Source organism: Phascolarctos cinereus, unplaced genomic scaffold (assembly GCF_003287225.1).
Source record: "Phascolarctos cinereus isolate Bilbo 61053 unplaced genomic scaffold, phaCin_HiC Scaffold_4;HRSCAF=312, whole genome shotgun sequence".
NCBI lineage: Eukaryota > Metazoa > Chordata > Mammalia > Diprotodontia > Phascolarctidae > Phascolarctos > Phascolarctos cinereus.
Genome location: NW_027555847.1, coordinates 5,819,894 through 5,838,124, shown reverse-complemented (window position 1 = coordinate 5,838,124; position 18,231 = coordinate 5,819,894). Strand labels below are relative to the sequence as shown.

The 18,231-nt window shown below is 42.9% G+C and overlaps 1 protein-coding gene across 2 annotated transcripts in view; it reads left to right on the top strand.

Moving 5' to 3' along the window:
* HECW1 (HECT, C2 and WW domain containing E3 ubiquitin protein ligase 1) overlaps positions 1–18,231 on the top strand; it is a 317,358-nt gene that overhangs the window by 67,642 nt on the left and 231,485 nt on the right. Inside the window, exon 2 of one of the 2 annotated variants that reach the window (XM_078152039.1) lies at positions 16,099–16,193. The gene's annotated coding sequence lies outside the window, so the exon portion shown is untranslated. Of the gene's footprint in view, positions 1–16,098; positions 16,198–18,231 lie in introns of those variants that run through there. The other variant, XM_020964420.2, reaches the window with a different exon arrangement.

Here is an 18,231-nt window from a genome sequence, read left to right as displayed (position 1 = left end):
CTTCTTTACAATTTATTACCTTAGAGATTATAAATCTTATAGATTATAATATTAGAGATTACAAATCTTAAAGTGCCTAGAGTCCTGAGAAGCTGCTCAGATTTGCTAAGGATCACACAGCTAGTGAGTGTCAAAATCAGGATTTGAACCCAGGTTTTCATGGCTCTGCTCTCTATCTACTATTCTGGCCTGTATCTCCTGTCCCCAACAAAGAGAAGGTAATTTGGCAGGGGAAACAGCAGCAATTGGGGAGCCTCATACAGAAGTGATGCCCTGGGCATCAAAGAAGACAAGGAATCAAAAATTTACCCAGTTCCAGCACATTCAGCAGCAAAAAGCAGGTGGGCTTTTAAAATCCCTTCTACTTATAGACATTCAATAAATATATATTGAGTGAATGCAAGAATGAATGGATTTCTAGGAGAAAAAGATGCTGGTTGAACATTATTGCCCATGTCAGAAAGGGGTGCTCAGAGCACTGTGGAACCCGATGACTGTAGAAGCTGAGTAGGGATCTACTCATCCCAAGGTCTCTGATCTCAAATGGCCATGGCCACTGTGGACATTGGTTCCTGTCTTGAGTTTTGACAATCTCCCATCAGACATGGAGAAAATCAGGGCTTCATTTCTTAGCCTTGTGAGATTTGGAGAGAAACTTGGACTTTTGGATTTATAACCTTATGGCCTGACTCTTTTGTTCCAAACTAACTCTTAAGATGAAGTTAGGGCCTGGAAGTCAGTGTGAGAAACCAGAACAATAAGCAATGCTACCATAACTAATATATAATACTAATAAACTAATAGCTACTAATAAATGCTGATACCATAACAATAAAGAAAGAAGATTCCAGGGCTCTAAGTGGTCAATCTATGAATCTAATTATGTTCGAATATTGCTTTTCCGTCTGCCAGCAAGCTTATGTTGAATTGCCTTGTTAGTATTGCCAGGCCAGAACAAAAAGGAAATGCTGATGGAACACTTTTTCCATTTCTGGGGTTAATTAGAAGTATTAATTTCCATCAGTCTCCCCAGATGAACTTGATTTTTCAAACCATCATGGCAAGTAGTATCTCCAGAGCTCTGTGATTTGATCACAAATATAAAGAGATTTAAATGCCATGATACTGTTTAAAACTCCATAACATTCCTTGTATGCATTTAAAATAGTGATTAAGTTCACTGTGTTATTTATTTTGGCTTTCCTCTCCTATCTATCTTTTACTAACAAAGATGGACCTCATAGAAGGCCCAGAACCATAGACAGTGAAATCCAGAGCCATCTTGGAGAGGATGGGTTCCAGCCGCCTCCTCTGAGAAGCCATTTCTTCCTACATGTTCTTTATAAATATGGAAACGATGGTTTCTCTCATTCCAATGTGAGCTTCCTCTTTCCCTTACAGTAAAGGGCCAGTGATGAGGGGGCAGTCAGAACTGTCGGTTATTTAGAACGTGGTGAAGAGGAGATGAAAGTTGGCTCTCCAATTGACCATTTGGCTGTGAAAAATCAGAGATTTTGAACTAGAAGAGATTTTAGCAGTGTACCAGTCTAATCCTCTCCTTTTATAATGAAGAAATCCCTCAGACAGCAAGCATCAATTAAGCACCTACTGTGTTCCAAGCACTGTGGTAAGCCCTAGAGATATAAAGAAAGGCAGCCGATAACAAGGCATCTCAAACTCATCACGTCTAAAACTGAATTCTTTCTCTTTGCCCCTAAAGGGGGGGACCTAACCTTAACCCTCTTTTCTTCCAGATGTCCTTATTTCTGTCAAAGGCACAATATCTTTCCAGGTTCCCAGGCTCACAGGCTCAGACGTCTGTTTGATTCTTCACTCCCTCCATCCCCTCCACCATAATGAGTTAGGTGCCAAGTCCTCATAGGAGCATGAATTTAGAATGAAAGAGACCTTAGAAATCATGGCGATCAATCCCCCATTTTGCAGATAAGGAAGCTGAGGACCAGAGAGGAGAAGGGACTTGCCCAGGGCCACACAGGGAGTGTATATTAAGTATGGGATTCCAACGTGGGTCTTCCTAGTGTGCCACACGGCCTTTCTTCTCCTTCTCTTCTCCCTCTACTCACGTCACCATTGTTCTCATTCAGCCTTTCATCACCTCTGGCCTGCGCTGGCAATGATTTTGCTTTTTCTGTGTAGCCCCAGTGCTTAGCACAATGTCTGGCACATAATAATCATTTACCAAATCAATAGACTCCTGTTTGGACTCCCTGCCTCCTTTCCCTTATTGTTTGCCTCCAATTCAGCCAGTCTATAGCTTGTTTATATGTGGTCATCTGCTTGTTGTCTCCTCCATTAGATTCCAAGCTCCTTGAGGGCAGGGACTGTCTTTTGCCTTTCTTTGTGTCTTCAGTGCTTAACCTTGTACTTGGTATACAGTAGATGCTTAATAAGTGCTTATTGACTGCCTATCAAAATCATTCTGCCTGCAACTGCCAAATTGGTCTTCCTAAAATATGTCTAACTATCACTCCTCTGATCAAGTGGCTTCAAGGGCTCCCCAGTGTCTTTCATGGAGAATCCAAACACTTTGATGGCCGGACATCTTTACTGATGATTTCACCTTGTCCACAGATATTCACTTACTGGCCAAGGGGATGTACTTACTTTCCCCCATACATATTTAAATCCATTTTAGATTTCTCTTCTATTCTCCCCTAGAAGGGGCTTTCAGGGCCTGTTGGGTGTCCCAAGCTCTGTTATGCTCTTCACCAATGGGCCCTGAGCAGTAGGAAAAACGAAGGGGGGAGGGAAAGGTAAAGAAAGGAAAAAAGCATGTACATGGCGCCTACTATGTACCAGGCACTGTGCTAAGCACTTTTGACAAATATTGCATTTGAGGCTCACAACGATGGTGGTTAGGTATTATTATTATCCCCATTTTATAGTTGAGCAAATGGAGGCAGACAGAAATGAAGTGACTTACCCAGGGTCATACAGCTATTAAGTGGATTTGAATTTAGGTCATCTTGATTCCAGGCCCATCTCTCTGTCCCCTCTCTATCCTCTCTGGGAGAAGCTCTGGATTTAGAATCAGAGAACTGGGTCCAAATCTCAGATAAATCCCTCTCTGGCCCCAGTGTCTGATCTGTAATATGACGGGGGTTGAGCTAGATGACCTAGAATATCCTCTTAGATCTGTATTGATGATGTGCCACTGAGTTCAGCTTTTTTTGCTACTCTTCCTCCTATATCATCCGCAAATATTTAATGGACACTGACTAGAATTCACTGAGCCTTGGCAATAAGGAAGCCTTTATCCCAGCCACATTCCAGGTTTTCTCATGTTATCCTGGGGGGAGCTGGAGAAATGGGGACTCATTGATCAGATGACCAAGGGGAGTCATCTCTGGCTGAATAACTAATCCATGTGGATTGAATGGATCCTGGTAACCACACCCTGGACTTTGATCTTGGACCTGTCATGTTCCAGTTTTACCAACAACATGGGTTCTGAGGTAGAAGGATGCTAATCAAGTTTGGGGCTGACACAAAGCTGGTAGACAATTACTGTGATGGACTCCAGAGTCAAGGTCTAGAGTGACTCTGCAAGCCAGCAGGAAAGGCCCAAAACCCAGATGGGAATTAACAGAGAGAGATGGAAAACCAAATGGACAGAACTGGGAAGACATGGCCTTGGCATGACATCATACTTAATGAAAAAGTGCTAGGAGTTTTAGTGAGAGAGCCCACCAGTATAGAAAAAAGACTCAAAAAATTGATGCCAGCCTAGGACATGGGCAGCTAGGTGGAACAATGGATAGACCTCTGGACCTGGAGTCAGGAAGAACAGCCTTAGGCACTTACTAGTTGTGTGACCTTGGGCAAGTCACTTCACCCTGTCTGCCTCAGTGTCCTCATCTATAAAATGAACCGGAGAAGGACATGGCAAACCACTCCAGTATCTTTGCCAAGAAAACCTTAAATGGGGTCACAAAGAGCCAGAAGTGACTGAAACAACTGAAGAACAGTATACATTAACACACTGAAACTATGGGGACTGCTCACATGATTTCAGTGTTCCAAGAACCAGCCATCTTCCACCCATTCATACCTTATGGTCCTTGCTGTAATTAAAACCTCTGTCTCTTTCTCAAAGGCCAGCCATATCTTCTAAGCATCTTTTTAAAAATATTTTGTTATTTTTTTACATCACTTAAATTTACAAATATATTCCCTTCCCCTCCCCCCCAAAAAATCCCTTATAACAAAGAATAAATAAGAAAGGGGGGGGGGGGGGAAAGCAATTCTGCAAAACCAAACATCAACAAAATCTGACATTATGGATTTGACCCAGAGTCTCACCCTCTGCAAAGAGGCAGGAGAGCTGCATTCTCGCATCCCTTCTTTGGGGCCAAGCTCAGCCCTTGGAACTTCACAGCCTTCAGAAGCAATTTTGTAAAATTACTGTTGTTCCCATTTATATTCTTTTAGACATTGTGGAGCTTCTTCTTCTGGTTTTACTTACTTCATTCAATTTATCCTCACAATACTGCTGGGAGGTCATTGCTTTAGTATCCCCATTTTACAGATGAGGAAACTGAGGCAAACAAAGGCTAGTGACTTGCTTAGGTCATACTGCTAGCAAGTGTCTGAGGCTGGATTTGAACTCAGGTCTTCCTGACTCCAGATCCTGTGCTCTATCTACTGCACTATTGAGCTGCTGTAATGATGTAATATTCTATTACATTCATCTACTCAATTTCTTTAGTCATTCATTTTTATAGACATCTACTTTGTTTCTAATTCTTTACTATTATGATAAGTGCTCCAATAAATATTTTACTGTATAAAGGACTTTGTTTTTATCATTGACTTCCTTGGCATATAGACTTAGCAGAAGGGATCCCTAGGTTAAAAGGTAGCAATGGTTTAGTGACTTTCTTAGTTCCAAATTGGTTTCCAGAATGGTTGGACCAATTCACAACTCCACCAACAATGTATTAGTGTGCTCATCTTTCTACAGTCTCACCAAGAGTAACTCTTACCAATCTTTGTCAATTTGTTAGATATGAGGTAAAATCTCAGAACTGTTCTGATTTGCATTTCTCTTGCTATTAGTGATGTGGAGCAATCTTGGATGATGCTAATAGTTTCCAATTCATTTGAGAATGATTTGTTCATGTCCTTTGATGACCTATCCAGTGGAGAATGGGGTTTGGTCTTATATCTTTATATTAGTTCACTATATAACTTGGATATCAGACAGTTATTAGGAATATAATGATAACAATAATAGCTAGCGTTTATATAGTTAGCACCTACTATGTGTAGGTGATGTATGAAGTGTTTTACAATTACTGTCTCATTGATTCTCGCAACAACTCTGGAGGGAGGTGCTATTATTTTACCCATTTTACAGAAAAGGAAACAGAGGTAGAAAGAGATTAAATGACTTGCCCAGGTTCATATAGCTAGTAAACACTCAAGGCTGGATTTGGACTCAGGCCGTCCTGTCTCCAGACCCAGTGCTCTATCCTCTACATCACCCAGGAATATTTAGTGCAAAGAGTTTTTCCCCTGGTCAAGAGAATCTCCCCTTACAGTAATCCCATTGATTTTGTTAATGCAAAAGCTTTTCAATCTCATGTCATGGAAATTATTAGTTTTCTCTTTTGTCATTTCCTATGTCCCTTCTTTGGTTAAGAATCCTCTCCCCTGAGCCATCATGGAGAAAGTTACCTGATCTTCTCTTCTTCTAATTTTTTAATGGTGTGATGCATTATTAAAATAGCTCATTTTAATCCTATGGGAAAATATAAAAGCCCTTAGGACTACTTCCTTGTTCTTCAATTTTGGGGAATTTATTTTAGATGAAGAGTCCTGAATTTAATCAGAATTTAATCTGAGCCCACATTTAGGAAATTCCTGAACACCCAGATCTCCATGTAACCTTACATTTCCATCTGTCTCTCCCTAACTCCTGGTCTCTTTGGGGTGAGGCAAAGATTAATTTAGCCAATCAGTTAATAAGAATCTATTAAGCATCTGTTGTAAGCATTGAATATACAAAGAAGGGGAAAAGACAGGCCCTGCCCTTGAGGGGCTTCCAGTTTAATGAAGGAGAAACGTTTGGAAAAATTTAAGTAATGAAATAGCAAATGATATTATAAGGCAGATAGGCATCATGAGGGGAAGTTGGGGGGAAAGCTAATCTTTCCTTGGGACTTCCCGGGATGCCTGGAGAGCCAAAGGCTCATTAATATCTCTTTTTTTGCCCCAGTTCAGTCCTCTATTCACTCTTCAAAGGTGCGCTGGGAAAGCAATCCTTGTTCCAGCTTTCTTAAATGCAGACCACCAGCATCTCTCCCTGTGCTTCTGACACAGCTTCTTCCTTTTGTACAAAGTGCTTAGGGCATGCTTCAGTCTCTCACCCAATGGTTTTCATCGATTCAAATCACTGTATAGGTCCTATTCACACTCAGTTATGATTTTTAGATTCAGTAAAAAGTGTACTTATCTAGAGAAGGGAGCAGAGCTAAAACAGAGTGGTTTTTATCCCATCCTTACACATAACTTTTAATATTTCAGTCACTACACATTTTTTTTAAAAAAAAGCAAAACAAAACATTTTTTCCTTGATTATAATTTAAATGACCAATGAAAATCCCAGGAGTTGGGAGCAGAGTTGGAAGAAACCCCATTTATTCCACCCCCTAGCTGAATAGGATTCCCCTTAACAGAATCCCTATGAAGCAGACATGACTCCTCCCAGCTTCCTTACCCATTGGCCTCTAAGACTCCTCCAGCCAGTATTACCACTCATGCCCCCCATCATTAGACTTCCCCCATGATTATGGGTTCATATCAACTAATCAGTAGGACTTAATCAGATTTTAGAAGAAATATTCAATAAGGGGGCAAACTGATATAAAACAACCCCCACAAGGACATCCTGAGTCTAGGGTAAAGTGGGTCCAGTCAGAGAGAGCACATTTGGCAGAAGAGCAACTCAGCTTCTGGAAATCCTTTGGTTCATAGCCCCTGAGATGTTCCCCTAGGTTCAACATCGCTTTTCTCCAGTCTCCTTGTAGAGCTTCCTTTGGACCTGACTTTCTTCATCGTGTCCAGTCTAGCCTTGGCTCCCACTCTAGACTTTGCATGTGACTGAGCTTCCAATGAAAAGTCCCTATCTTCAGATACTCTGAAGCTCATAAAGTATTCTTCTAGTTAAGTAGGAAGAGGACTCAGGAAGAGCCTCATTCTCAGCACTGTACCCTCCACCCCCAAGTGGTTCCTTCTCAGGAGCTTGGCTTGTATTACCACTAAGCCATTAGAAATTCAAATCTTGGGTTCCAACCTAGATTCTTGGGTCTATACAAGTCCCTCAACCAGTCTGAGCAGACATCCTGAACAGCATAACTTTAGTTCATCCAATGGCTTTCAATAACATCTAAATTAAGTAGTCTAAAGCCTTGAAATAATTGATTGATTGAATAGAGGTCCAGGCCTTGGGATGTGTTCTTCCCTGGTCTAGATATTGGGTTATAACATCTTGTCACTTACTTTGAGTAAGGTAGGATAATTGCCTAGGTTGACCTCCCACCTTTATATAGAGAATGAAGGAATACAAGATAATTGGGGAGCACTAGAAATTGAGGGGATCATGTCCCATGTCCAAGGTCATCTTTGAGCTGAGTCTGGAAGGACACAAGGAATTTTAAACAGGTACAAGTGAGGAGGGAAATCATTCAAGACATAGGAGAAAAAACAGAATGAAGTCACAAAAGTGGGTGACAGTGTCATGTCTGGGGAACAGTAAGAAGGACAGTATGGGGGAAGTGTAGCACGTGGAAAGGGTCTAATATATAATGAAGTTGGAAATGTAGGCTCAGGCAAGGTTGTAGAGGGCTTTAAAAACCACACAGAGCAATTTCTATTTGACCTTAAAGACACAGGGAGCCACTGGAGTTTAGTTATGAAATAGAGGAGTGATGTGCTCTGTCCTGTGTTTTAGGAAAATCACTTTGGCAGATGGATTGGATGAGAGAAACAAGGTAGGGAGATGAATTAGGAGCCATTACAACTGTCCAGGCACATGAAGAGTAAAAACACTCACTACAAGACCCCTTCCTGACCTGTCTTTTTGTTTCTATCTGAATACCTACAATGATTCTGAATTCCTTCCTTCCAAGGAAGCTGATTCTCTCTGGGACAATTCTATATGTTATGAAGCCTTTCCTTGAATGGAGCTGAAACTTGCCCATCCACTTCTCTACACAGGCTCTAGTTCTGCCCTCAAGGACCAAACAGAACAAGTCTTATCCATTGTCCACATTCGAACCTTTTACACAGTAGTGGAATCTCCCACGTGCCCCTGTGTTTCCTGTACAGCAAGCATCCCCTAGCCTTTTAGCCACCCTCATAAGACTTGGGCTCAAGTCTTCCTGCCCTCTTGGTAACTCACCCATAGGTCCAGCTTCTCAATGTCCTTCCTTAAGTATTGTGACCAGAACTAACTATAATGTTGCTTCCAGACGCAGTCTGACCAGGGCAGAGAAAAGTGGGACAAATCTCTATTTTGAACATTATGCTTCTCTTATTGCAGGCTAAGATCACTTAGCTATTTCAACTGCCATATGACATTGATGTCTTCTATTGAGCTTGGAGTCCACTAAAACCTCCTTTTTCATAGTAAACGTTGTTAAGTCAGCTTTCACCTTTCCTGTTCTTATACAGTTTTTTAAAAAATCAGATGTGGGACTTTACATGGGGAGACAGAGTAGTATAGTTGACATAGGCTATTTCTGGAGACAGAAAACCTAGGTTAAAATCCCAACGCTGACACTAATCTGTGTGATTTTGGGTAAGCCACTCAACCTCTCTGGCCTCAGTTGCCTCATCTGTAAAGTGAGGGGGTTGGATGAGATGGCTTCAGGGGCTTCTTTCCAGGTCTCGATTCTCTATGCTATGATTTCATCTCATTATGTTTGTCAATGTCCTTTGAGATCCTCTCATGTTGGCCATCCCTTAGGTCATCAGCAAATTCTAGCAGTCTGCCACGTTTCCCCTTCACTCCTTGCACTGTATACCCACTGGTTTCCCTCTAACTTTTTTTTTAATTTCAAAGAATTGTAACATAATTTAGTCTGCCCTAGTCAAATATGCAAAACACCCCCACAATCTCTAGCTAAATGTAAGATCCCCAGATGACTGCCAAAGAGAAAGAAAAAAACATTTCTGCTTGCTTAAAATTCAAGAATTCTGTTAGATGGGTTGCCCGAATGCAGTTGAATGCCTGTTACTGAGTTCCCTACTGGGAAGTGGAAAGGGGGTGGGGAGGGAGGTTCCCAAGCTATTGGGCTGATGGCTCCTTTAGCTGTTCATTTCAATATGCATTGACTTTCTGTTGCAAATGGAATGTTCTTAGAATGGAAATCCAGATGGTGGAATCCTCCCTAGGAAGCAGCAGGGCAGGCACAGTAGAAAGGGTGCTTGGGTGGGAGTCAGAAGACCTGAATGTGAAGCCCAGCTCTGCCATGTAATGCCTCACCTATGTCAGGCAAAGCCCTTTCCCTCACAGAGCCCCAGTTTCCTTGTCCATAAAATGGGGGGGGGGTTGAACTAAATGGTCTCTGAGATTCCTTCCAGCTTGAGACCACCACCGGTGAGCACCGCCAAAATGGTCCACAAGGGGCACAGACCAGTGACTTCAGGCTTGTTCACTATCTCCAGTGCCTGTGAATGAGCAGCTTGCTTTTTGGACCTCTCCTTAGCATCCCCACACATTGTACAACTAGGATAATCCTTATATAAGATCAAAGTTAGGACAAGTCAAAGTTGGCCAACAGTAGGTATAGACTGGAGAAGGGGTGCGTGCACTTGTTGAACCAAACTGAGGGGGTTTCTCTGAACTATTTCCACTCATTTGCCTTGTGTGGAATCACAGTGGCTCCTTGCAGACAGGCACCACATTTCTTTGTTTCCTGAGTGATGGCTATGGTTCCTGACATGCAGGAAGTGCCTAATAAATGCTCGCTAACTGGGCTCCTGTCCAACCCCACCTGACCGAGTCTCCTCTGAAAAGCTGTCTCCTGGCTTCCTTCTGACATTCTGCTGCTCCGTAACCATGAGTAGACTAGAAGCTGCCTGGGGACAGGACATTTTTTGTCTTTGAATTCCCAGCACCTACAAGAATACCTGGTACAAAGTAGGTGATAAATAAATGCTTGTTAATTGATTATATGTTGTAACTCCCTCCACCTCATCCCCACATAAACTCCTTGAAACTAGGGACTATTTCATTTTAGTTACTGGGTAGAACACAGTGCAGGTCACTTAATAAATGTTTATTAAGTTGAATTGAATTGAAGGAATGATTAAGTGAGCCTAATGGGCTTCTTCTGGCTGAGAGTCCCTCCTGGGATGGAGGCCCTTTGTTCTGCCAGCCTTGACCTCCCACCTCTCTCCTCCTGGTCCCCACTCCAGCTCCACAGGGTTCTTCTACTCCAAGGGGCTTCCTCTCCTCTCTTCTCTGGGCTCCCCATCCCCAGATTCTCTCCCTCAGGAGCACTCCCATATTCTGCTTGGAAAGAAGTGTGGTTTCCATAGGTTTGGAGTCTTGTAAAAACCAGAATTTCACAGGTGAAAATTGATCAGCCAGACTGTTTTTTAAACTCAACAAGTCAATATCACACGGCCTTTAGAACTCTGATTGAGTTTGGGTCCAGAGGGGATGCCCAGGTGGATGGCACAGTAGGGCAGTATGGAGATGCATAGCTTCTGCTCTGGGCATGGCCACACGGGCACCTCAAGGACCCGCCCTCCTTCCTCAGTAGCGTCCAAAGGCTTTTTGTTAAGAGGCAATGAGCCTTTAAGTCATCGCTAATGCCCCAGGGCTGGTTCAGAATCCAGGGGAATCAGGTGAAGGGGGGGTGGGACTACCTGACAGTACAGTCATGTGCTGCCACTGCCAAGACTGAGGTGATTCCTCCACTATTGAAGGCCTCAGAACAGAGGTCCTGAACCTTTTTGTGTCATGGACCCCTTAGTGGGTTGTCTGGTGAAGCCTATGAACCCCTTCTCACCAGAAGGTTTTTAAATATATAGAATTACAAAAGAAATCAAGTGCATTTAAATACAGTTATGAATATATTTGAAAACATTTTTTGTTATCTTAGAAAATTGCCTGAAGGCACTGAGTGACTTATCCAGGGTCTCGCCCAGGTCTTGCTGACTGAGACCAGGAAGAATATCTGCTAGTCCATACTGAATGAATGAATGAAAAGGAATTCTTAAATACCTACCATGTACCAGGCTAAGCACTGAAGAGACAAACACAAAATTGAGACTGTCCCTGCCCTTGAGAAGATTACATCCCAACAGAGGAAGATGGCATGTTTAGGAGAGTGGTGGCCCAGAAGAAGTTGCACAGGGGATCCTTGCAGTAGGACGAGGGAGTTCTAAAGTGTGTTAGTGACTAGTCCCACTGCCTGAGTCTTGAGCTTGAGACTAGGATACCCACCATCACCATTCCCCTTGGAAGCCCTAATTAGTTGATTAAGTATGGCCCAGGACTCTTCTTCTTCTCTTTCAGACAGTCACAACAGCCCTCCAGTGGGAGGTAATCATTCTCTGCACTTTATCAGATCAATATAGAGTTTTTCTTTTTTTTCCTTTTTTTTTTAATAAACAAAAAGGGTTGGAGAAAATTTGTGAGACAAGGATGAGATGAGAATATGAGCATGTCACCTCTTCCAGGTGACAGTAATATTCTTTCATATGCCTGAAGAAAACTAGCATGTCCCTCCTGAATCTTCTCTTCTCCAAACAAAATGTCCTTGATTCCTTCAGCCAATATCTTCACAAGCATGAATTCAAGGCCTTTCAGAAGAAAGGAAAGAAGGATAGAAGGAAGGAAGGAGGCAGAGGAGGGTCCTTAAATGCTTACAGGATCTGTTCTAAGTGCTGCTGGGACAAATACAGAAGTGTGGATGAGGGTTCTAAGAGCAGGAGATAACACTTATAGGGTCAGAGTACCCAGAGAGGGGAGTTGGGGCTGGGAAGTCGCAGGGCTGGGGAGTGGGACAGGAGAGCATGAGATTGTTCTGTCCTTTGCATAAGCACAATTAGGTTGATCTGATTTTGATGGCCGAGATGAGGTGCCATGGCTCCTGGGCCACAGTGGCCTTGGGCTTGAGAGGCTTTGCTTTTCTACAAATGCATGGCCCCGTCACATGTGTCCCCTGCCTCCTCTTTCCCCTGATGTTGTATATATTATGGGACAGTGTGCTCCAGATTTATGGAGGAAATCTTTCGTTGCTGCTTTTCTTACTGTGCTATTTCATTAAATGCTTTTATTTTGAACCAGTGACTTTGGCTGACTAGTAAAGGTAAACGCATCGGTGGGGGGCTCATCAGCTATAGTTCTGAGCAGGTGGGGATCCTCCAGTTACCTCGAACCTGAATTAGCCTTGTCTAGGGTCCAAGCTTCAGGTTCAGGGTTGTCCCCAGGTGCTCCACATTTAGAAGGCACCTACACAGAAGTGACCTCAGAGGTCATCTAGTCTTGACCTCTTTGGTGAGCTAGAGCTCCTTGCTTCACCACTGTGCCCAGTCACAGAGGGCTGGGTATCCTATTTTAGGGGATACCCCCTGTAGTTCCTTTCCAAAGTAATTACTCCTGAAATTCAGCTGCCCCAGATTGCTGCAGGCTGAAAAAAGCAAGCTTCATTTTTTTCTTTGGCTCCTTCTGTCTCTTAATGCATCCTGGGGCATAGCCTGCAGAATTTGCACAAGGACAAAGGAATCAATGAATTTGCTAGCTCCAAATGGGTTAGAGATTATAATTGACCCCACAGGAACTGATGAGATCAGAAATAGAGCATAGAAATAGAAAAGTAGAGCCCAGGACAGGACCTTGAACAATGCCCCTGGTAAGAAGGCAGAACAAGCAGAAGAGACAGAGGCAGAGTCATCACACAGGGAGAAGAACCAGGAGAGGGTCACATCACAGATGTCCAAAGAAGAGCAAAACTATAAGGGAAAGAGTGGTCAAGGCTATCACCTACTACAGGGAGGACAAGGAAGAGGATTGAGACAAAGCCATTAGACCAGACTGCTAAGAGATCCTTGGCAAACTTCGGGAGAACAATTACAGTTGGATGACAAGGTTGGAAGCCAGATTACAGAATGTTGAGGAGAAGAGAGGAAATAGAAGAAGAAAGAGTGTAGAGAGCTTTAAATGCCAAGCATTTGAATGTGAAGGGGAGAAAAGATGAAGAATGATCTAGGAATCTTCAGGAGATGGCAGGGTCAGGGGTGGGCCAGGGCATATGCATGGGCAGCATTCAGTAAGTGAAGACTGATGACTAAAGAGAATGAACATGAGAGCCACAGCCGTCTTCTGGAGGAGACCAGGGATCCATGTTAGCCTTGGTGAGAAGAAGTCTGACTTCTTCCTCAGAACCCAGAGTTTAAAAGGAGAAAGTAGGGGATGATGCTGAGGGTATTAGAGGCACAGAATAGGGATAGGTCATTATATAGGGGGTTTGGGAGAAAGGGCACTGGCAGTGGGGACATCCAGAAGGGCTTTATTAAACAAAAGGGACCTGATCTGTACCTTAAATAAAGAGAGGGACTCTATAAGGAAGAGGTGAAGAGGGAGGGCATTCCAGACATGGGGGATGGCCAATGCAAAGACATAGAAAAAGGAGGCATGTCCCCATGACTGCAATGCTCTCCCTTCTCCTCTCTGACTACTGACCTCTCTGGTCCCAACCAAAATCCCACCTTCTACAGGAATTCTTTCCAATCCCTCTTAATTCCAGTGTCTTCCCTCTTTTAATTATTTCCTACTTATCCTGTATATAGCTTGCTTGTATATATTTGCATGTTGCCTCACCCGGATTAAATAGTAAGCTCCTTGAGGGCAAGGACTGCCTTTGGCCTCCTTCTGTATCCCCAGTGCTTAGCACAGTACCTGGCACACTGTAGGTGTTAGTAAATGCTGATTGATTGGAAAGGAGGCCATTTTGTTTGGATTGCAGTGTGGGAAAGAGTAATATCTAGTGAAGGTAGAAGAAGGGATCTAGGCTGGACTGGGGAGGGCTCTGAAAGCTAAAGAGAGGAATCTATATTTGATCCTAGAGGCAATAGGGAGCCCCTGGAATTGAGTAGAGTAGGACCCCATTGTGAAGGATGGGCTGGAGTGGGGACATTCTTGAGAGAAGGAGATCACAGAAAGGATTGTTGGCATAGTCCAGGAGAAAGATGATAAGGACTGAACTAAGGTGGTGTCTGAGTGAGTGGAAAAATGGGGGGGGGGGAGGGCAAAGGAAGAGGTATCCTGAAATTGGAGCTGTGAGTACAGCCCTAGGATCAGCCTGGGTCCATTGTCAGGGGCCACGCCCAGCTATGTACAGAGAGGCTCGTGACTCATAAGTTGGCCAGTGGTGATGAGGTCTTTAGCCACTTTTTCCAACCTGGGACCAATGAAAGAGAGTTCAAAATACCAAAATCCCATCTTCCTTATTTCAGTCTCTGTTTTTTTACCCTGTTGTTTTTACTCATGGCTCTTCATTCTGTTCTCTGGATGAACATCAGAGAGATCTTTTCCCTCTTCCACAGGACAGTCAGAATTAGGGTTAGGGTCCCATGTGAGGACAGCTCTCACAGATCCCCTCTGCCTTCTTTACTTAGGTTACAGATTCTTTGTTCTTTCAAATTGTTTTCGGTATGGTGTGATTTCTCAGTTCCTCACCATTCTGGGCTCCCTTCCCTGGATAGGCTTGATGTTGGACTTATAATGTTCACACTGTGGTCCAGAAGTGGCCTGGCTCATGCAGATTATAGCAAAACTGGAGCTCCCTGGGACCAGGCCCTTTTAGATTCACGTAGCCGAAGACTCCATGTTGGGTTTTTTTGTTTTTGTTCATTTTGGTTTTTGAACATCATCTTATTCACTTGTTTTCAACTTGTGTTCTACTGAAACCATCAGATCTTTTTCATATGAATCACCTCTGTTAGATCTGTATCATCTTTCTTATTCCGATAATTCAAAAGCATCTGATTTCATTGGGATAGGTTGGCCTTCCATTAACGTAGGCACATCCCTCCATGCTGTGGTAGCAGTTATCACGAATTGTAGTACACTCTCCCTTCTCTTACAGACATGTGCATACGTGCATATGCATGGCCCCCCCCACACACACACACACAGAACATCCCTAAGTAGTCATACTTCTGTAATGAGGATTTTTGCATTCACCTTGGCTAGTTCTCAGATGTGAGCTTAAGTCCATTGCCAAGCCAATACTAGAGCCCGTTCTTGCTTGGTAGAAATTTCCAGAGCTTGACTTTCCCTGGTACAGCTTTGCAGAACTCGGAGTCATCTCCACTCCACAATGTGGCCGCAAGGAGCAAAGGTGTGCCATCTTCTACCTCGGTTTTTAAAAATCTATCTAAATATTGGAATTTATTTGTGTGCTGGTAAAATTGTATCTGTTGGCTTTAGCCCAGAATTCCAGCTTGGTAAGCTTCCTTCTGAGTTTTTACTTCTCATATCTGCTATGTGCCCCAACTTGGTGTCATCTGCAGATTTGAAGAGTAGGCTTTGTCTTCCTCTATATCACTGATTACCAAGCCAAACAATCATCAGAGACATTCCTCCATTTGTGGATACCCACCCTGTGGACCCAGCCATTCACCCAGCAGTGAATCCATTCATCTGTGCTGCCTTCTAGGCCCCCATTTCACCATTGTAACCATACATACAAAAACGCACAGAGATGAGAATCAGGAAACCTAGGTCCAAGGCAGGCTAATCCCAAATGTTTGCCAGTAATTGATGTCAATCTCTACCAGGCTGTAGGTCCTAGATCCAACCGTTTCTTCCTCCTTTTGGATCATTGACATATTGGCCCCCTTCCAATAGCTCACTCCTCTCCCGTTTTCTATTGATTTGTAAAGACTTCCCACAGTGACTTTGAGATCTGGGAGTGTTTTTAGTTTTCTGAGATGTTACTTTGCTGGGCCCAGGGGTGGGGGCAGTTCATTTAACTCAGGTGGATGCTCAGTCACTGCTCCCCACCACCACAGTCCTTAATCCCCTCACTGTCTTCTTTATTCTGTCCTTTCCAGCTTGGAGACCCTGCTCAAGATGGTGGAAGCCGAGTAGATCCTTTCTGCCCTGTTCTCGATCACCCATTGGTCCTGCATCACGCCTGCCCTGCACAGTAGGTATAAATCTTTGTTTCCTGATTCCAAACATTCCTAAACATCTGCTCCCCCATCCCACCTTCTTTTGTTTGGAAGTTACCTTCGTTAGATTGCAGCACAGTCTTCATCCTGTCCTAGATTCCTGGGACAGACTCATTGTCATCTTGGGGTATTGAGTGTTAGAGAAAGAGACAAGGACCTTTGAAAGCCACCTCCAGTGTGCCAGAGCAGAAGGACACTGGTTGTGGCATCAGGAGGAGTTCAAACTGCAGCTCACCTGCTTACCAACAGGACCTTAAGCAAGTCAGTTCCTCCCTTTGGGTCTCAGCTTCCCCTCTCCTCCTTTCGCCCTCTCTCCTCTCCTTTTTGCTCCTTTCCGACTCCAGCAATCCACCAGCCACAGGCTGCCACAGCAGAAGAGATCACAGGTGTGGACTACCACACCCTGAAGGTCTCAATTTCAGCTGTAACATAAGCAGTTGGTTGAGATGACTTTTCTTTAATAATTAAAAAAAAATTATTTCTACCTTATCCCCATTTCCAAATATATCCCCACCCACCACCCCCAGCAAGCTATCCCTTGTAACATAGAATAAAAAAGGAAAAAGAATGCAGTTAAACAAAACAAACACATTAGTTAAATTTTAAGTGTATGCAATATCCCACACCCCTAGACCCCCATTTCTGCCAAGAAGGGAAGGAGGTGCCTTTTCCAAACTTTTCTCTGGGGGCCAAGCTTCATCGTTCTATTTGCACAGAGTTCAGTTTCTTTCTTTCTTTCCTTCTTTCTTTCTTTCTTTCTTTCTTCTTTCTTTCTTTCTTTCTTTCTTTCTTTCTTTCTTTTTCTTTTCTTTTCTTTCTTCCTTCCTTCCTTTCTTTTTCTGGAGGGAAGGGGTTCAATGTATGTTGTTGTGGTCATTGTGTGGGAACAGTGTTAGCTTCTTAAAGAAGGGATCTGTCATTTCATTCTTTATCATTGCATCTCAGGGCCCACCATACTACCTGGCATACAGTGGGTACTTAAGAAATGCTTATTGATCCATCTACTGATTATCATTTTCTTCTTTCTGATGACTTCCTACTGTATCAGTTCCTTCAGCTTCTCTGCATTCTTTAGTCACCATTTCTTGGGATGCAATAATACACTACTGCTGTGCCACAGTTTGGCTAGCCATTCCTCAGTCAATGGGCATCTGCTCTCGTTACAATTCTTTGCTGCCTCCAAATGCTGCTACGAACATTTAGGTAAATATGAGAACTTTCTTGCCATCTTCGATGTTCTTGAGGCATGTGTGAAGCAATGGGATCACTGGGTTAGAGTATGAAACTTTAAGTGACTTTTCTTAAAGCTTAATTCCAAACTGTTTTCCAGAATGGCTGGACTAATTTACAGCTCCACCATCAGGGTATTAGTGCACCTCTCTTTTCACAGTCCCTCCATCATTGACTATTGCCCTCTTGTGTTTCCCACAAGGTTACCTTGTGTATAGACACAATTTCAGCTGTGCTGTGTATATACCCATATTTTTGTATGCTAGAATGTAAGCTACTTGAGGGTATGCTTTGCTTGGGTCTTTATACGCCCAATACCTAGCACAGTGCTTGACATATAATAGGTACTTAGCAAATGCTTATTAATTTGTTATTTTGGCTAGTTTGCTGGACGTGCGTGGAAACCATTTGGTTTTGCATTTCTTTCATTATTAATGATTTGGAGTAATCTTTCACATGGTTGTTAGTAATTTACAATTCTTTGAGAACTATTTGTCCACATATTTTGAGCACTTATCCATTGGGAAATAGATCTTTGTTTATATATTTTTGTTAATTCCCTTTGGATCCTGAATATCAGATCCTTCTCAGATATGTTTTATATGAGGATTATTTAAAATGATAAATTTACTTCATATCCTAGTTGCATTAATTTTATTCATGCAAGAGATTTTCAGTTTTATGTATTTAAAATTATCTATTCTGTCTTTTCTCATCACCCCTATCACATGGTTACTTAAGAACCATCCTCTTTTTAAAAATTTAATTTTTTTGAAAAAAATT